General features: G+C 51.4%; 1 protein-coding gene across 1 annotated transcript in view; it reads left to right on the top strand.

Annotated features, from left to right (window-relative positions):
* Nucleotides 1-14752: 14752 nt before the first annotated feature.
* The window catches only part of NCAPH2 (non-SMC condensin II complex subunit H2), a 33549-nt gene continuing 29994 nt past the window's right edge, over nucleotides 14753-18307 (top strand). Inside the window, exon 1 of the mRNA XM_075581788.1 lies at nucleotides 14753-14801. The gene's annotated coding sequence lies outside the window, so the exon portion shown is untranslated. The remainder of the gene's footprint in view (nucleotides 14802-18307) is intronic.

The raw sequence follows: 18307 nt of genomic DNA, 5'->3' as shown, positions 1-18307 counted from the left end.
GCCGCACACATTACTTAGGGAGGGACTGCCGCTCACGTTACTTAGGGAGGGACTGCCGCTCACGTTACTTAGGGAGGGACTGCCGCTCACGTTACTTAGGGAGGGACTGCCGCACACATTACTTAGGGAGGGACTGCCGCTCACATTACTTAGGGGGGGACTGCCACTCACGTTACTTAGGGGGGGACTGCCGCTCACGTTACTTAGGGAGGGACTGCCGCTCACATTACTTAGGGAGGGACTGCCGCTCACGTTACTTAGGGAGGGACTGCCGCTCACGTTACTTAGGGAGGGACTGCCGCACACGTTACTTAGGGAGGGACTGCCGCTCACGTTACTTAGGGAGGGACTGCCGCTCACGTTACTTAGGGAGGGACTGCCGCTCACGTTACTTAGGGAGGGACTGCCGCTCACGTTACTTAGGGAGGGACTGCCGCTCACGTTACTTAGGGAGGGACTGCCGCTCACGTTACTTAGGGAGGGACTGCCACTCACGTTACTTAGGGGGGGACTGCCGCTCACGTTACTTAGGGAGGGACTGCCGCTCACATTACTTAGGGAGGGACTGCCGCACACGTTACTTAGGGAGGGACTGCCGCTCACGTTACTTAGGGAGGGACTGCCGCTCACGTTACTTAGGGAGGGACTGCCGCTCACGTTACTTAGGGAGGGACTGCCGCTCACGTTACTTAGGGAGGGACTGCCGCTCACGTTACTTAGGGAGGGACTGCCGCACACGTTACTTAGGGAGGGACTGCCGCTCACGTTACTTAGGGAGGGACTGCCGCTCACGTTACTTAGGGGGGGACTGCCGCTCACGTTACTTAGGGAGAGACTGCCGCTCACGTTACTTAGGGAGGGACTGCCGCTCACGTTACTTAGGGAGGGACTGCCGCTCACGTTACTTAGGGAGGGACTGCCGCTCACGTTACTTAGGGAGGGACTGCCGCTCACGTTACTTAGGGAGGGACTGCCGCTCACGTTACTTAGGGAGGGACTGCCGCTCACGTTACTTAGGGAGGGACTGCCGCTCACGTTACTTAGGGAGGGACTGCCGCTCACGTTACTTAGGGAGGGACTGCCGCTCACGTTACTTAGGGAGGGACTGCCGCTCACGTTACTTAGGGAGGGACTGCCGCTCACGTTACTTAGGGAGGGACTGCCGCTCACGTTACTTAGGGAGGGACTGCCGCACACGTTACTTAGGGGGGGACTGCCGCTCACGTTACTTAGGGAGGGACTGCCGCTCACGTTACTTAGGGAGGGACTGCCGCTCACGTTACTTAGGGAGGGACTGCCGCTCACGTTACTTAGGGAGGGACTGCCGCTCACGTTACTTAGGGAGGGACTGCCGCACACGTTACTTAGGGAGGGACTGCCGCTCACGTTACTTAGGGGGGGACTGCCGCACACGTTACTTAGGGAGGGACTGCCGCTCACGTTACTTAGGGAGGGACTGCCGCTCACGTTACTTAGGGAGGGACTGCCGCACACGTTACTTAGGGAGGGACTGCCGCTCACGTTACTTAGGGAGGGACTGCCGCTCACGTTACTTAGGGAGGGACTGCCGCACACATTACTTAGGGAGGGACTGCCGCTCACGTTAATTAGGGAGGGACTGCCGCTCACGTTACTTAGGGAGGGACTGCCGCTCACGTTACTTAGGGAGGGACTGCCGCTCACGTTACTTAGGGAGGGACTGCCGCACACGTTACTTAGGGGGGGACTGCCGCTCACATTACTTAGGGAGGGACTGCCGCTCACGTTACTTAGGGAGGGACTGCCGCTCACATTACTTAGGGGGGGACTGCCGCTCACATTACTTAGGGAGGGACTGCCGCTCACATTACTTAGGGAGGGACTGCCGCTCACGTTACTTAGGGAGGGACTGCCGCTCACGTTACTTAGGGAGGGACTGCCGCTCACGTTACTTAGGGAGGGACTGCCGCTCACGTTACTTAGGGAGGGACTGCCGCTCACGTTACTTAGGGGGGGACTGCCGCTCACATTACTTAGGGAGGGACTGCCGCTCACGTTACTTAGGGAGGGACTGCCGCTCACGTTACTTAGGGAGGGACTGCCGCTCACGTTACTTAGGGAGAGACTGCCGCTCACGTTACTTAGGGAGGGACTGCCGCTCACGTTACTTAGGGAGGGACTGCCGCACACATTACTTAGGGAGGGACTGCCGCTCACGTTACTTAGGGAGGGACTGCCGCTCACGTTACTTAGGGAGGGACTGCCGCTCACGTTACTTAGGGAGGGACTGCCGCTCACGTTACTTAGGGAGGGACTGCCGCACACGTTACTTAGGGAGGGACTGCCGCTCACGTTACTTAGGGAGGGACTGCCGCTCACGTTACTTAGGGAGGGACTGCCGCTCACGTTACTTAGGGAGGGACTGCCGCTCACGTTACTTAGGGAGGGACTGCCGCTCACGTTACTTAGGGAGGGACTGCCGCTCACATTACTTAGGGAGGGACTGCCGCACACATTACTTAGGGAGGGACTGCCGCTCACGTTACTTAGGGAGGGACTGCCGCACACGTTACTTAGGGAGGGACTGCCGCTCACGTTACTTAGGGAGGGACTGCCGCTCACGTTACTTAGGGAGGGACTGCCGCTCACGTTACTTAGGGAGGGACTGCCGCTCACGTTACTTAGGGAGGGACTGCCGCACACGTTACTTAGGGAGGGACTGCCGCTCACGTTACTTAGGGAGGGACTGCCGCTCACGTTACTTAGGGAGGGACTGCCGCTCACGTTACTTAGGGAGGGACTGCCGCTCACGTTACTTAGGGAGGGACTGCCGCTCACGTTACTTAGGGAGGGACTGCCGCTCACGTTACTTAGGGAGGGACTGCCGCTCACGTTACTTAGGGAGGGACTGCCGCTCACGTTACTTAGGGAGGGACTGCCGCTCACGTTACTTAGGGAGGGACTGCCGCTCACGTTACTTAGGGAGGGACTGCCGCTCACGTTACTTAGGGAGGGACTGCCGCTCACGTTACTTAGGGAGGGACTGCCGCTCACGTTACTTAGGGAGGGACTGCCGCTCACGTTACTTAGGGAGGGACTGCCGCTCACGTTACTTAGGGAGGGACTGCCGCTCACGTTACTTAGGGAGGGACTGCCGCACACGTTACTTAGGGAGGGACTGCCGCTCACGTTACTTAGGGAGGGACTGCCGCACACGTTACTTAGGGAGGGACTGCCGCTCACGTTACTTAGGGAGGGACTGCCGCTCACGTTACTTAGGGAGGGACTGCCGCTCACGTTACTTAGGGAGGGACTGCCGCTCACGTTACTTAGGGAGGGACTGCCGCTCACGTTACTTAGGGAGGGACTGCCGCTCACGTTACTTAGGGAGGGACTGCCGCTCACGTTACTTAGGGAGGGACTGCCGCTCACGTTACTTAGGGAGGGACTGCCGCTCACGTTACTTAGGGAGGGACTGCCGCTCACGTTACTTAGGGAGGGACTGCCGCTCACGTTACTTAGGGAGGGACTGCCGCTCACGTTACTTAGGGAGGGACTGCCGCTCACGTTACTTAGGGAGGGACTGCCGCACACGTTACTTAGGGAGGGACTGCCGCTCACGTTACTTAGGGAGGGACTGCCGCTCACGTTACTTAGGGAGGGACTGCCGCTCACGTTACTTAGGGAGGGACTGCCGCTCACGTTACTTAGGGAGGGACTGCCGCACACGTTACTTAGGGAGGGACTGCCGCTCACGTTACTTAGGGAGGGACTGCCGCTCACGTTACTTAGGGAGGGACTGCCGCTCACGTTACTTAGGGAGTGTTAGGTCCAGTCTACCTGACCAGACCTTAGAGCAGGCAACTTCTTCTACTCGACCCGGGGAGATTCATCACGCAGCTGCTATATGCTTCTGGTCTCAGATATGATAGTCGAGCTCGGAGAAGCAAAGACTCAATGCACACAAGGTAGCCGAGTCATCACCTCTGTTTAATATGTCATCAAGGCAGTTCTTTTATACCCAAGACAAGGACAATACATCGTGTGTCAATTTCATACATCTGTTACAAATTCAGTTCCCATGTATAGATCATACATCTAAAATGACATATATCATCTGGCCTAAATTAGTAGAAATATGGATCAAAGGTCAATAACTACTAATGGGGTCAGAAACAAGACTAGTGATCTTGTTTCTTATGTAATAGATATCCTGGGACATCTGGTCCACAGCTAGAATACTTTTACCATTTGGTCTCTGAGAGAACAAAGCTTGACACATATTTATTTTAACCTGTTCAGTCCCTGAAAAGAACAGAGCTGGCAGATACAGTTTTTAACCTTACAATCCCTCCTTTTGTTCTGGAAGAACAATCCAATCGACCAGTCCCATTTATTCTTCTACACACCACTCAGGAGAGGAAAAACTCCAAGGGAGAAACCTCTAAAAGACCATGGGGATGCAGAAACCTATCTCTTTTAGGTACCTCGTTTGATAATCAGAGATGAACATATGGGTGGTTGACGAGTACCAAGACTATTGGTATTTCTCGCTCTCATTGTGGGAAACATATACATAACTGTAGAGCTAGAAGCAGAAGCAGCTTTCTTTTGGCAAAAATGGAGCTGATTACACTTTTAGCCATCTGAATTAACATATACACACAAAGTAATAAACTTGCGATTGCCATGATTCCATAAAGAATTTTCAATCCCAACGCACCTAGCCAATTTCCAAGACCAAATGTCCAATCGAACCCTTTTGGTTCCTCTCGCATTCTAGATTGAATTTCTGGTAGAGTGTCCATGTCATGATGTATACTTTTTGATTGGTCATCAATATAAACACAACATTCTTTACCTACTAACTTACAAACCCCTCCTTGTGCTGCCAACAGATAATCTAGTGCCATACAATTTTGCAATACTGTTGCTCTAATTTGTTGCCATTTGCTACTGAGTCTTAAAATAGCGTCTTTAGTATCGTTAAAAACGGCATCTATATTGACTACTAAAAAATCCCCTTTTGCATATAAATCATACATTCCTAAAAAGGTATTAGACCTCCCGCAACTCTCTTAACTGAGCTACTTTTAATAATTAATGCCTTTCAATTTCGTATCCTTTGCTTAGGTAGGGGAAACATTATTTAAATTCTATTTCTGAGCATAAGTGGGGGTTGGTGTGGGTTAATATTTCCTAGGAGCGACTGCCCAACACATACATCTTACATACTACATTAACTCACAATATCGGAACAGACAAAATGGATGCCATAGTCAAAATGGCTGACTTGTGATCCTTTCCTTGTGGTTGACACACACCCTTCCCACCTTCCTCATATCCAATCTTCTCAGCCCCCTCGTATCCTTTAGAGACAGTCTTTTTAAAGAACGGTTAACCATATCATAGTCCTGCTGGACCAAAAAAATAGTCCCATAGTGCATAACTTGATTCCTATCTGGCCATTGTATCGGCCCAGTTGATTTCTTTTTTGGTCTCTTCTTCTGGGGGACTGCTGACATTTTCATCACCAAAAAGAGACATAGCATCGGTGGGGGGGTTGCAACACACTTCTGGACCAAAGTATTGCTGTTCATAACACATATATAGAGAGTAATGAGTAGGACAAACACACATACAAAAACATCCACTAGCTTCGCTCCCAGCGAAATAATCTAACCACCAAGTCCCAACAAATCCCAACCCTCATCTCTACCTTTAAACACTAAAATCACTTTCCCAAATAACATAACCTGGTCTAGTTGCAGGATAATACTTTATCTATCCTTCTATCACAGAGTCAATAACTTCCCTAGGGCAAAGTCGTATTTCTACTCCCTTCGTAACCAGTTTCTTTTATATATATATAGTTCTACAAATATCTTATAGCATTCTTGTCTTTTTCCAAGGGGTTAAATATAACTCTCGTGTTCCTGGGGTGCAACTTATTGGGTATGGATAGTACATTGGGTTACATTGCACATAAGATGTGGGCTTTGTTTACCAGGATTCCATTATATAACAAAAAGGTGTGCATATATGCTATACACAGGACAATAAAACAAAAGACATATTATTAAACAAAATATTCCTGTTACTACCCTATCATCTTAATGTGAACACCACTTATATAAACCTAACAGCATAAACATTGTAATTAAAATAATAAAACCTGTAAAAAAGGTTATTAAAAAGTTCAAAGTTCATATATTGAGGTCCGGATTTCTGGTATGAACTTTTCTCCTTCTTTGGTTAGTGCCGGGTTTTATTGTGACCCAAAACACCAACTGAAAATAACTGTGTCTTTAGGCCTTCCCTTCTGTATTGAGGTTTAATTTTGAAGCGACTGTGGGTGCACTTATGTAACATGGATCCAGGAAAATACTCTGACGGGGTAGCATCTGGAATGGGCCTCTCCACTTTAGATGAAAAGCGCTTTTGCGTCACCTTTATCTTCATCTAATTAGAAGGACTGCACCTGAACATGAGACACTCAAACAATTGCATTAGTTTCACACAATAGACGCTGATTAAAATCGTCTGTTTAGAGCATAATCATACAACATTAAATCTAAAATGTACCTGGGGTGACCATTGGTCTTCCCATGAGAAAAATTCTTTCTGATTGTCACGGTAGGCCAGGCCAAATACACCTTTATATTTAAGGGATCAGTCACAAGGCAAAACAGGCAGAAAAATACATTGCGGTTTATTCGGATAGGACCTTGGAAACACACAGAAACACAAGAAACAGAGAATATACTTTGGGGGACCTTATACTTATTAGGGAAATAACTTGGGGGGATTTGGGCTCAAAATCAAGGAGTTTGGGGGACACAGGGAAGCCCTAGTGTAATTCACCCTGCGCACTGTCAAATCATGCCTGCTTGCTGGGGAAAATTAAGTGACTACCAGCACTTTGGACCCCCCAACTCCTGCAACCAAAATAATTATATTTCCACCCAAATATCCCCCTAAAACTGACACACAAGAAATTTCACAGTTCAAGGGCTAATGGAACATGACATAGGAAATAACAGGGTCAGTTCACTTTCAAGCACTCCATATCTGAGCTGGGGCATTGGAATGCTTATTCACATGCTAATTCACCAACCTGGGTTTAAATCACAGGACAAACACAATGCATTGTAGGTTTAAAACACATACAACCAACATGTAGGCACAAGAGCTTGCACTCCACCATTTGCACCTATCATGTGGGGTTCTAAAACCTTCTCTTCTCTAAGACACCAGCTAAGAATACCTTGCTGACAGGCCAAAATATCCCCTCCGTTTTCTATCATGTGCCAGGAGACTGCTCTGCAGCTATTTCTCATAAGGGGCCACCCATCAAGGCAATCCACTTATAAACTCGCACAGACAGCTGCAGTCCCATGAGGCAAAGGGAATACACAGAGAATGCATTAACTAGCCCACTGGTCTTACACAGTTAATCCCACATACACAGTTCCTAGCTTATACCCCTATGGGGGACAGTATCAAAGGGAAAAATTATAGGCAACACAGTAAGGTACAATATTAGACCCAAGAGCTGACAATCTCAGCCCTTGCCATTCGGTTTCAGGGGCAGCCAGCAATAATAACAGCAATAACACCCTCCTTTTGTTCACTTTTATTACATGTGAACAATATCACATAAAGGATAACAGCATTTAAAGCATAACCTTAATGGAATTGCTTGACGTATAGCAAAACTAACCTGAAACCTTTGGGTATAAAATTTACATTAAAAATCTCAAAAAAAAACCCTACTGAATATAAATATAATCTGCTATAGTCTTCTGACAGAAACTTTTAGAACACCAAATAACATCTGGTTTGCTGAAAGAACAACCTGTAGCATAAAAACCTCATAGACACAGATTTAAAGGTGGGACACATTTGAGAGAAAAAGATGGTTAAAAAATGATAAAATATTAAATATTTGATCAACTTTGCAGAAAAATAATTCCACATAGAACCCTCTAGTATACTGGCAGACCTGGCTAGGGTCCCTTTTCCATGTCTTTTTTTTTTTTTTACTGCTATTTCAGGGTCTGGACACTTATAAGAACCTCAGCACTAGAGTTTTTTTTTTTGTGCTGATTACATTGGACTAGTGGTTACTTTATCCACTTCACTGTTCGCACTGCAAGACACTAGTTTAGTGATTCTATGCAGTTAATCAGTGATCCAGAACATTACATTGTGCTCATACTATAGGTTCTGAGCATTTAATATCTGTTTTAATTCCCATCATTTTACACGGATATTAAAGATTTAAGTTTTAACCACTTTATTACCCACCCACCAGGTGTTTAGAGTGCTCATTCTGGGTTAATGTCCTTTGTTCATTTGAACTCTATATTAATCAATTTACAACTGTTTCCATTTCAAGCCATATACCAAGCTCAAATAACTTCTGGGCTTCCTGCCAAAACCTTGTAACAAAAAAAAAGGTTAATTACTGGTTACTGCAATACAATTTAGGACAGCTTGAAATATGCAGCTCGTCACAGAGCCCGATAATGTTACTGGTATTCAAAAATTAAAACTGGATCTTTGTTAAACAGAAAATTATAGGCTTAATATATACTTTAGACAGTTTTAGTTACTGGTTATACACAAAAACAGCACAGAGTGCAGACACAAAACAAACAGAATTTTACGCTTCTTTCACACATTCAACCAGTTTTTACAAAAATAACAGACACATATTTTCTCACCTATTCTAATAAATAGGAAAACAAAACAATTTGATCCTGCAGACTAAATTTATAAAGATATCCTTTTTTTTTTTATATCATAATTAACTTTTTTAACTAATTTTAAAATGCTGAGCTTCTAGTTAGCTTTGTGTCTAGAATATATTTCGCCTGTTATTTCTATATAACATATTCACCTGATTTTATCTGTGGAGATTTAGAGAAAAAGAATTGTAATTCTGTTTAAGGAAATAAATCGCCTGGCCAGTACGATAAACATCCTTATTATTCCAGTGACAGAACTGTATACAAAAATAATTAATCCTTTCTTTATTCTTTTTTTCTCCACAGATACCCAAAACTTTCCCCTTTCCAGTATTAATTAGTTTATATTATAATGGGGGTGTACTCCTTTTAAAAATTAAATTTCAACATGAGCAATTAATTATATTCTTATTTTAGAAGCACTTGCCCTGAATAGTAATTTTGTATACATACAATAAACCGTTTTTCTTATTATTCAATGCAAATAACACTTTCATATGGATAGAATTCACTCAGATTCTTACAAGCACACACACAGGGATTACATACAATCAACCTTTTTATCATATTCATGCCTGAAAATGTAATGGAAAATGTAATGGAAAAAGAAACCTATACCTGTTATACTCTTGTTTTCCACTTTTCAATTCAGACGGGAAAATATTATTAATTCAACTTAATATACACTCATACTTGGTTAATGTGGCACAAATAATTTGGGTTTGCATGTCTTAAAATTAAATTGGAAAAATTATATGTTTCTGTCTTTCTCTCTCCTAAGAGCTCTGCTGACTTGCTAACAACATTTCAACAAAAAGAAAACCATCTCTGTAACTTGTCCTATAAAACAAAATTCTTATTATTTCAACTTTCTAATTCTTGTCTCTCTCTTTTTTTCTTCTCTGTCTTCAACATTCCTGTTCCTTTCCTGTGTAACAAATCACTGGGGGGAAAAAAGGTGGGGGCTAGAGCGGCTTATACATGCAGGCAACGTGAGAGGGAGACAGACAAAAAAAATCTTTTATCTTCCCAGCTTTGTTGCTGTGCTTGAGAGTTAATTGAGGCACCTATGCCACACTGCATTCATCCATAAGGGTTATTTTAACTCATCCTACAGTACATTTCTTCATACAGTATACCTATAATCCCATAAACAACTTATAAAGGAATTTTATCTTAACAAGCATACAATAAGGTTAGTCTTATCATTCTTAATATCTTAACCTAAACAATTATTAGCTTATCCTAAATTACCATCATATCTGAGACACCATATCAGTACAGCCCGTTTCAATTAAACAAATGGGACTCCAACCCTTTGTTATATAAATCGGGGACTCAAACACTCGATTCTCAATTAAACAATTGGGACTCCAACCCTTTGTTATATAAATCGGAGACTCAAACTCTCGATTCTTCTGCCCTATAAAATGTAGGTTCTTTAGATTCGCAGAGAAACGGTGAGAAACAATAAAATATGTTTTTCTCACCTTTTTTCTGTGCAAATCCCACTTTTTTCTGACACCATTTGTTAGGTCCAGTCTACCTGACCAGACCTTAGAGCAGGCAACTTCTTCTACTCGACCCGGGGAGATTCATCACGCAGCTGCTATATGCTTCTGGTCTCAGATATGATAGTCGAGCTCGGAGAAGCAAAGACTCAATGCACACAAGGTAGCCGAGTCATCACCTCTGTTTAATATGTCATCAAGGCAGTTCTTTTATACCCAAGACAAGGACAATACATCGTGTGTCAATTTCATACATCTGTTACAAATTCAGTTCCCATGTATAGATCATACATCTAAAATGACATATATCATCTGGCCTAAATTAGTAGAAATATGGATCAAAGGTCAATAACTACTAATGGGGTCAGAAACAAGACTAGTGATCTTGTTTCTTATGTAATAGATATCCTGGGACATCTGGTCCACAGCTAGAATACTTTTACCATTTGGTCTCTGAGAGAACAAAGCTTGACACATATTTATTTTAACCTGTTCAGTCCCTGAAAAGAACAGAGCTGGCAGATACAGTTTTTAACCTTACAGGGAGGGACTGCCACTCACGTTACTTAGGGAGGGACTGCCGCTCACGTTACTTAGGGAGGGACTGCCGCTCACGTTACTTAGGGAGGGACTGCCGCTCACGTTACTTAGGGAGGGACTGCCGCTCACGTTACTTAGGGAGGGACTGCCGCTCACGTTACTTAGGGAGGGACTGCCGCTCACGTTACTTAGGGAGGGACTGCCGCTCACGTTACTTAGGGAGGGACTGCCGCTCACGTTACTTAGGGAGGGACTGCCGCTCACGTTACTTAGGGAGGGACTGCCGCTCACGTTACTTAGGGAGGGACTGCCGCACACGTTACTTAGGGAGGGACTGCCGCTCACGTTACTTAGGGAGGGACTGCCGCTCACGTTACTTAGGGAGGGACTGCCGCTCACGTTACTTAGGGAGGGACTGCCGCTCACGTTACTTAGGGAGGGACTGCCGCTCACGTTACTTAGGGAGGGACTGCCGCTCACGTTACTTAGGGAGGGACTGCCGCTCACGTTACTTAGGGAGGGACTGCCGCTCACGTTACTTAGGGAGGGACTGCCGCTCACGTTACTTAGGGAGGGACTGCCGCACACGTTACTTAGGGAGGGACTGCCGCTCACGTTACTTAGGGAGGGACTGCCGCACACGTTACTTAGGGAGGGACTGCCGCTCACGTTACTTAGGGAGGGACTGCCGCTCACGTTACTTAGGGAGGGACTGCCGCTCACGTTACTTAGGGAGGGACTGCCGCTCACGTTACTTAGGGAGGGACTGCCGCTCACATTACTTAGGGAGGGACTGCCGCTCACGTTACTTAGGGAGGGACTGCCGCTCACGTTACTTAGGGAGGGACTGCCGCTCACGTTACTTAGGGAGGGACTGCCGCTCACGTTACTTAGGGAGGGACTGCCGCTCACGTTACTTAGGGAGGGACTGCCGCTCACGTTACTTAGGGAGGGACTGCCGCACACATTACTTAGGGAGGGACTGCCGCACACGTTACTTAGGTAGGGACTGCCGCTCACGTTACTTAGGGAGGGACTGCCGCTCACGTTACTTAGGGAGGGACTGCCGCTCACGTTACTTAGGGAGGGACTGCCGCTCACGTTACTTAGGGAGGGACTGCCGCTCACGTTACTTAGGGAGGGACTGCCGCTCACGTTACTTAGGGAGGGACTGCCGCTCACGTTACTTAGGGAGGGACTGCCGCTCACGTTACTTAGGGAGGGACTGCCGCACACATTACTTAGGGAGGGACTGCCGCTCACGTTACTTAGGGAGGGACTGCCGCTCACGTTACTTAGGGAGGGACTGCCGCTCACGTTACTTAGGGAGAGACTGCCGCACACATTACTTAGGGAGGGACTGCCGCTCACGTTACTTAGGGAGGGACTGCCGCACACGTTACTTAGGGAGGGACTGCCGCACACGTTACTTAGGGAGGGACTGCCGCTCACGTTACTTAGGGAGGGACTGCCGCTCACGTTACTTAGGGAGGGACTGCCGCTCACGTTACTTAGGGAGGGACTGCCGCTCACGTTACTTAGGGAGAGACTGCCGCACACATTACTTAGGGAGGGACTGCCGCTCACGTTACTTAGGGAGGGACTGCCGCTCACGTTACTTAGGGAGGGACTGCCGCTCACGTTACTTAGGGAGGGACTGCCGCTCACGTTACTTAGGGAGGGACTGCCGCTCACGTTACTTAGGGAGGGACTGCCGCTCACGTTACTTAGGGAGGGACTGCCGCTCACGTTACTTAGGGAGGGACTGCCGCTCACGTTACTTAGGGAGGGACTGCCGCTCACGTTACTTAGGGAGGGACTGCCCCTCACGTTACTTAGGGAGGGACTGCCGCTCACGTTAATTAGGGAGGGACTGCCGCTCACGTTACTTAGGGAGGGACTGCCGCTCACGTTACTTAGGGAGGGACTGCCGCTCACGTTACTTAGGGAGGGACTGCCGCACACGTTACTTAGGGGGGGACTGCCGCTCACATTACTTAGGGAGGGACTGCCGCTCACGTTACTTAGGGAGGGACTGCCGCTCACATTACTTAGGGGGGGACTGCCGCTCACATTACTTAGGGAGGGACTGCCGCTCACATTACTTAGGGAGGGACTGCCGCTCACGTTACTTAGGGAGGGACTGCCGCTCACGTTACTTAGGGAGGGACTGCCGCTCACGTTACTTAGGGAGGGACTGCCGCTCACGTTACTTAGGGAGGGACTGCCGCTCACGTTACTTAGGGGGGGACTGCCGCTCACATTACTTAGGGAGGGACTGCCGCTCACGTTACTTAGGGAGGGACTGCCGCTCACGTTACTTAGGGAGGGACTGCCGCTCACGTTACTTAGGGAGAGACTGCCGCTCACGTTACTTAGGGAGGGACTGCCGCTCACGTTACTTAGGGAGGGACTGCCGCACACATTACTTAGGGAGGGACTGCCGCTCACGTTACTTAGGGAGGGACTGCCGCTCACGTTACTTAGGGAGGGACTGCCGCTCACGTTACTTAGGGAGGGACTGCCGCTCACGTTACTTAGGGAGGGACTGCCGCACACGTTACTTAGGGAGGGACTGCCGCTCACGTTACTTAGGGAGGGACTGCCGCACACATTACTTAGGGAGGGACTGCCGCTCACGTTACTTAGGGAGGGACTGCCGCTCACGTTACTTAGGGAGGGACTGCCGCTCACGTTACTTAGGGAGGGACTGCCGCTCACGTTACTTAGGGAGGGACTGCCGCTCACGTTACTTAGGGAGGGACTGCCGCACACATTACTTAGGGGGGCACTGCCGCTCACATTACTTAGGGAGGGACTGCCGCTCACGTTACTTAGGGAGGGACTGCCGCTCACGTTACTTAGGGAGGGACTGCCGCACACATTACTTAGGGGGGGACTGCCGCTCACATTACTTAGGGAGGGACTGCCGCTCACGTTACTTAGGGAGGGACTGCCGCTCACGTTACTTAGGGAGGGACTGCCGCTCACGTTACTTAGGGAGGGACTGCCGCTCACGTTACTTAGGGGGGGACTGCCGCTCACGTTACTTAGGGAGGGACTGCCGCTCACATTACTTAGGGAGGGACTGCCGCTCACGTTACTTAGGGAGTGACTGCCGCTCACGTTACTTAGGGAGGGACTGCCGCTCACGTTACTTAGGGAGGGACTGCCCCTCACGTTACTTAGGGAGGGACTGCCGCTCACGTTACTTAGGGAGGGACTGCCGCTCACGTTACTTAGGGAGGGACTGCCGCTCACGTTACTTAGGGGGGGACTGCCGCTCACATTACTTAGGGAGGGACTGCCGCTCACATTACTTAGGGAGGGACTGCCGCTCACGTTACTTAGGGAGGGACTGCCGCACACGTTACTTAGGGAGGGACTGCCGCTCACGTTACTTAGGGAGGGACTGCCGCTCACGTTACTTAGGGAGGGACTGCCGCACACGTTACTTAGGGAGGGACTGCCGCTCACGTTACTTAGGGGGGGACTGCCGCTCACGTTACTTAGGGAGGGACTGCCGCTCACGTTACTTAGGGAGGGACTGCCGCTCACGTTACTTAGGGAGGGACTGCCGCTCACGTTACTTAGGGAGGGACTGCCGCTCACATTACTTAGGGAGGGACTGCCGCACACGTTACTTAGGGAGGGACTGCCGCACACGTTACTTAGGGAGGGACTGCCGCTCACGTTACTTAGGGAGGGACTGCCGCTCACGTTACTTAGGGAGGGACTGCCGCTCACGTTACTTAGGGAGGGACTGCCGCTCACGTTACTTAGGGAGGGACTGCCGCTCACGTTACTTAGGGGGGGACTGCCGCTCACGTTACTTAGGGGGGGACTGCCGCTCACGTTACTTAGGGAGGGACTGCCGCTCACGTTACTTAGGGAGGGACTGCCGCTCACGTTACTTAGGGGGGGACTGCCGCTCACGTTACTGGAACTCTCTTGCTTCTTATAGATTGGGAAGGGGCGGATGCCGCAAAATCCCGGAGGAGAGGTCCCAGTTTTGCAGGTAACAGGCGCTCTGTGTGGGGTGATGTGGGTGGGGGGGGGGGGGGGGAGGAGGTGAGCAATGACAACACTTGTTTGAAAATACTGATATCCTGCAGAATATCCAAATAATAGCAGGCATATCTTGGCTATTAGCACGGTTAGGTTTGTTTTGAGCAGTGTTTCATGTGGGGTGGTTATATTGGGAGGGGTCCCTGACCGCTCTCTCCTGCCCGGGCCCCAGACATGGAGGCGCTGTACTGGGAACGGGGGGGTTATATTGGGAGGGGTCACTGACCGCTCTCTCCTGCCCGGCCCCAGACATGGAGGTGCTGTACTGGGAACGGGGGGGTTATATTGGGAGGGGGCACTGACCGCTCTCTCCTGCCCGGCCCCAGACATGGAGGTGCTGTACTGGGAACGGGGGGGGGGTTATATTGGGAGGGGTCACTGACCGCTCTCTCCTGCCCGGCCCCAGACATGGAGGTGCTGTACTGGGAACAGGGGCGTTATATTGGGTGGGGTCACTGACCGCTCTCTCCTGCCCGGCCCCAGACATGGAGGTGCTGTACTGGGAACGGGGGGGGTTATATTGGGAGGGGGTCACTGACCGCTCTCTCCTGCCAGGCCCCAGACATGGAGGTGCTGTACTGTGAACGGGGGGGATATATTGGGAGGGGTCACTGACCGCTCTCTCCTGCCCGGCCCCAGACATGGAGGCGCTGTACTGGGAACGGGGGGGTTATATTGGGAGGGGTCACTGACCGCTCTCTCCTGCCAGGCCCCAGACATGGAGGTGCTGTACTGGGAACGGGGGGGGTTATATTGGGAGGGGTCACTGACCGCTCTCTCCTGCCCGGCCCCAGACATGGAGGTGCTGTACTGGGAACGGGGGGGTTATATTGGGAGGGGTCACTGACCGCTCTCTCCTGCCCGGCCCCAGACATGGAGGTGCTGTACTGGGAACGGGGGGGTTATATTGGGAGGGGTCACTGACCGCTCTCTCCTGCCCGGCCCCAGACATGGAGGTGCTGTACTGGGAACAGGGGGGTTATATTGGGTGGGGTCACTGACCGCTCTCTCCTGCCCGGCCCCAGACATGGAGGTGCTGTACTGGGAACGGGGGGGGTTATATTGGGAGGGGTCACTGACCGCTCTCTCCTGCCAGGCCCCAGACATGGAGGTGCTGTACTGTGAACGGGGGGGATATATTGGGAGGGGTCACTGACCGCTCTCTCCTGCCCGGCCCCAGACATGGAGGCGCTGTACTGGGAACGGGGGGGTTATATTGGGAGGGGTCACTGACCGCTCTCTCCTGCCAGGCCCCAGACATGGAGGTGCTGTACTGGGAACGGGGGGGGTTATATTGGGAGGGGTCACTGACCGCTCTCTCCTGCCCGGCCCCAGACATGGAGGTGCTGTACTGGGAACGGGGGGGTTATATTGGGAGGGGTCACTGACCGCTCTCTCCTGCCCGGCCCCAGACATGGAGGTGCTGTACTGGGAACAGGGGGGTTATATTGGGTGGGGTCACTGACCGCTCTCTCCTGCCCGGCCCCAGACATGGAGGTGCTGTACTGGGAACGGGGGGGGTTATATTGGGAGGGGTAACTGACCGCTCTCTCCTGCCCGGGCCCCAGACATGGAGGTGCTGTACTGGGAACGGGGGGGTTATATTGGGAGGGGTCACTGACCGCTCTCTCCTGCCCGGCCCCAGACATGGAGGTTGCTGTACTGGGAACGGGGGGGGTTATATTGGGAGGGGTCACTGACCGCTCTCTCCTGCCCGGCCCCAGACATGGAGGTGCTGTACTGGGAACGGGGGGGGTTATATTGGGAGGGGGCACTGACCGCTCTCTCCTGCCCGGGCCCCAGACATGGAGGTGCTGTACTGGGAACGGGGGGGGGGGTTATATTGGGAGGGGTCACTGACCGCTCTCTCCTGCCCGGCCCCAGACATGGAGGTGCTGTACTGGGAACGGGGGGGGTTATATTGGGAGGGGGCACTGACCGCTCTCTCCTGCCCGGCCCCAGACATGGAGGTGCTGTACTGGGAACGGGGGGGGGGGGTTATATTGGGAGGGGTCACTGACCGCTCTCTCCTGCCCGGCCCCAGACATGGAGGTGCTGTACTGGGAACGGGGGGGTTATATTGGGAGGGGTCACTGACCGCTCTCTCCTGCCCGGGCCCCAGACATGGAGGTGCTGTACTGGGAACGGGGGGGGTTATATTGGGAGGGGTCACTGACCGCTCTCTCCTGCCCGGCCCCAGACATGGAGGTGCTGTACTGGGAACGGGGGGGGGGTTATATTGGGAGGGGTCACTGACCGCTCTCTCCTGCCCGGGCCCCAGACATGGAGGCGCTGTACTGGGAACGGGGGGGGTTATATTGGGAGGGGTCACTGACCGCTCTCTCCTGCCAGGCCCCAGACATGGAGGTGCTGTACTGGGAACGGGGGGGGGGGGGGGTTATATTGGGAGGGGTCACTGACCGCGCTCTCCTGCCCGGCCCCAGACATGGAGGTGCTGTACTGGGAACAGGGGGGTTATATTGGGTGGGGTCACTGACCGCTCTCTCCTGCCCGGCCCCAGACATGGAGGTGCTGTACTGGGAACGGGGGGGGGTTATATTGGGAGGGGTCACTGACCGCTCTCTCCTGCCCGGCCCCAGACATGGAGGTGCTGTACTGGGAACGGGGGGGTTATATTGGGAGGGGTCACTGACCGCTCTCTCCTGCCCCGGCCCCAGACATGGAGGCGCTGTACTGGGAACGGGGGGGGTTATATTGGGAGGGGTCACTGACCGCTCTCTCCTGCCCGGCCCCAGACATGGAGGTGCTGTACTGGGAACGGGGGGGGGGTTATATTGGGAGGGGTCACTGACCGCTCTCTCCTGCCCGGCCCCAGACATGGAGGTGCTGTACTGGGAACGGGGGGGGTTATATTGGGAGGGGTCACTGACCGCTCTCTCCTGCCCGGCCCCAGACATGGAGGTGCTGTACTGGGAACGGGGAAAGGGGTTATATTGGGAGGGGGCACTGACCGCTCTCTCCTGCCCGGCCCCAGACATGGAGGTGCTGTACTGGGAACGGGGGGGGGGGGGGTTATATTGGGTGGGGTCACTGACCGCTCTCTCCTGCCCGGGCCCCAGACATGGAGGTGCTGTACTGGGAACGGGGGGGGGTTTATATTGGGAGGGGGGCACTGACCGCTCTCTCCTGCCCGGGCCCCAGACATGGAGGTGCTGTACTGGGAACGGGGGGGGGGGGGTTATATTGGGAGGGGTCACTGACCGCTCTCTCCCTGCCCGGCCCCAGACATGGAGGGTGCTGTACTGGGAACGGGGGGGGTTATATTGGGAGGGGGCACTGACCGCTCTCTCCTGCCCGGGCCCCAGACATGGAGGTGCTGTACTGGGAACGGGGGGGGGGGGGTTATATTGGGAGGGGTCACTGACCGCTCTCTCCTGCCCGGCCCCAGACATGGAGGTGCTGTACTGGGAACGGGGGGGGGTTATATTGGGAGGG

The sequence above is a fragment of the Ascaphus truei genome, unplaced genomic scaffold (genome assembly GCF_040206685.1).
Source record: "Ascaphus truei isolate aAscTru1 unplaced genomic scaffold, aAscTru1.hap1 HAP1_SCAFFOLD_1579, whole genome shotgun sequence".
Lineage (NCBI taxonomy): Eukaryota > Metazoa > Chordata > Amphibia > Anura > Ascaphidae > Ascaphus > Ascaphus truei.
The sequence above is the reverse complement of the archived record's forward strand: the minus strand, read 5'-3'. Positions and strand labels throughout refer to the sequence as shown.